Source organism: Rhipicephalus sanguineus, chromosome 3, assembly GCF_013339695.2.
Source record: "Rhipicephalus sanguineus isolate Rsan-2018 chromosome 3, BIME_Rsan_1.4, whole genome shotgun sequence".
In the NCBI taxonomy this organism is placed as follows: Eukaryota; Metazoa; Arthropoda; class Arachnida; order Ixodida; family Ixodidae; genus Rhipicephalus; species Rhipicephalus sanguineus.
The window spans coordinates 139,428,053-139,430,779 of NC_051178.1; the positions used below are offsets into that span (position 1 = coordinate 139,428,053).

At 48.8% G+C, this 2,727-nt stretch overlaps 1 non-coding gene across 1 annotated transcript; it reads right to left on the reverse strand.

The window, feature by feature from the left end:
* Positions 1–606: 606 nt before the first annotated feature.
* Trnar-gcg (transfer RNA arginine (anticodon GCG)) lies at positions 607–677 on the reverse strand. The gene has a single exon. It is a non-coding gene; the product is annotated as a tRNA-Arg (tRNA).
* Between the last annotated feature and the right edge of the window lie 2,050 nt (positions 678–2,727).

Genomic DNA, 2,727 nt, shown 5'->3' on the forward strand with positions numbered 1-2,727 from the left:
AAACACTGATACTCGATATGCACTCCTTAAAAGCGTCGTGAAACGCGAAGAGAAACGCAGCGAGCGTCGCGTGTCTTCCCTCTAGCCTGGCCGTTAATTCACACAGGGCGAGCGGGGAACGCGGTGAGACATCCAGGCGAGCGTCGGAGAGCCATAGAGTTTCTCGCAATTGCCTAAGAATGAAGGAAAGAATATGACTTTTAAGGGCTCGTTTCTTAGTTAGACACAATATTAATGAGAACGAACAGACAATAGGCACCGTACAGTCGAGTTTTCCAGTGCGACTGCAGCGCCAGAACGCAAAACCTAGCGGACAAAAAACGCAATAATGAGACGGGGTTGCTCAAAATGGAACGCGATGTGCGCGTCTCCCTCTCTGAATAAGTGGGCGGACTGCGGCCGGGATACACGGGGGACGCGTTCGCGCGTCTGTTTTCTGCGTGCCCCTAACGGCCAACGCCAGCGAACTTGGGACGGGCCAGTGCGAGCAACGCAGCTCCCTCTGGTCAGTGTACGGTGCCTATAGCGCCAAAGAAAGTATAGGGGATGTTATTCGTTGTAATTAGGATAAAGTGTGAAGGAAGTAAAGTGGACGAAAAGATAACTTGCCGCCGGCAGGGACCGAACCTGCGACCTTCGATAACGCGTCCGATGCTCTACCACTGAGCTACGGCGGCGGTCATCCTCCCGTCCACTTTATGGGGTATATATGTGCATTTAAACCTAGAAGTGTTAGTCAGCGCCAGCCGCAGCCATGGCGGCGAATGCGGAACACTCTTTTTCTGCCCTGCCGGCGGCAAGTTATCTTTTCGTCCACTTTACTTTCTTCACACTTTGTCCTCATTACAACGAATAACATCCCCTATTGGCCGCGAGATCGAGCGGAGTCGCCGCCTGGCGGCTACTGGCTGCTAGCCGCGTTGCGTTTGCATGTGCGCGTACGTTATGCAGGGCCTCAAAAGGTGGTTTCTTCCGTTGCGTTGGTGCAACTTTAACCGCTCGTACGTATGCCTAACACGATGTAAAGAAGCATTTGGCCTGATCGGCTGTATATTTACTGTAATAAGATCAGTGAGTGCACTTGTCGAGAGCGGTGTGTGGTCGTCGTACCGCCCGTTCACGAGTCATATCAGTGTAGGTGCCGCTCTGTGGTTCAAGCGCATTGCAAAGTGCACTTGGCGTTGTCCTAAAGATGAGAAGTATTAAACCTCATGTGAATATAGCCTTTTAGCGGCTCGGTGGTTAAAAAAGGCTCTCATGCACTTGCGCGTTGTGGTTAGGTGTGTAACTTCGGGACTGTCGTTTATAGGTTACAATAACGTAGAAGTCTGGGTCAGTTGGTACATGACGCTTAGGCAAAAACCAGTCAAAAAGACGCCGGACAAGGGGAAGAAGTGACACACACAACGACTGGACTAGCAACTGTGCTTTATTAGCTGACAGCACCTCCCAGAAGAACCACGGCGCATGCGCTAATCACGTAAAACCATGAAGCCAAAACGCAAAACATGAAAAAAGCAAAAGCAGAAATTGGCCTACATAACGGCCAAGAATCTACCGCCAGAGTGACAGGAACTCGCATTCCTTCTGTAGTAATGAAATGGACGTACTGCTTACACAGTCATCGCGGTGCATGTTTATATGATAAGCTTCAAGGATTTCGCGCTCCTCCTTGCCCCCTTGGCGTTGTCCACTTGGCGTTGTCCTAAATAGGTTACGCGACGAGCTTTAGTTGTGTACGGTCCTGGTCCCACTGCAGAGAAATATTTCTGTCAAGTCACGTCTGACACTTCGGTACTTAAATTGTCCCCAAAACAGAACAGAAAATGGAATGACACGGAAATCGCAAAACTGAGTTGCCTTGCGCAATTATAACTTGTGGTGAAATGTATACGATGACACCCGTGTACTTGCGAGGTAGCTTATGCCTGTCAAATTTGCGCTTTGGCAAGTTCAGTGTCGGAAGTGCGTCAGGCCTCAATCTTCATCATGATTTAAGTAGCGCACTGACGGACGAGGACAGAGAAAAAGAAGGTGCACAACACGGGCGCTAACTCGCAACTGATTTTATTCGGAAGAACATACTAATATAAAGGTGAAGAACAACACAAAAAAAGGAACAGAAAACATATAAACTTTGTAATCATCTGCAGGTTCCGCTTAGGTATTGAAATTCCGCGTCACTTAGCGCGATAGAAGGTAGACTACATTTTTTTCCCTTCCTTTGAATGTGGAACGCTTCGATGACTTCTCTTGCCATCTGTTGTCTATGACGTGACAGAATCATAGTGTCGGCGAAGAATGGTGTGCAGCCGCATTGTTTGCAATGGGCGGCCAGTTAAAATGGTTTCGTGTCTGACAGTGAACGCTCATGCTCCCTAAGACGGATATTGACACACCTTCCGCTCTGTCCAATGTATGATTTTCCGCACGATAATGGGATTTGATAGACGATGGCTTCTTTGCATACTGTGTACTGAAACGTGTGATTGATGCCGCATTTGCCACGAACATTGCCGCTGTCTCTGATTTCTGTGTCAGTGCTTTTTTGCACTTTTGCGCATTGATTCCAGTTTATGTGGGGAAGGAAAAACGACGTCAACGTCATAACGTTGAGCCACGTTTTTCAAACCGTGAGCCACACGGTGAGTATACGGAATGACCGTGTACTTTTTGGCTCTCGTAGTCCGTTCGTTCGCCGCCCCCCGGCAGTGAACCATTCGGCTT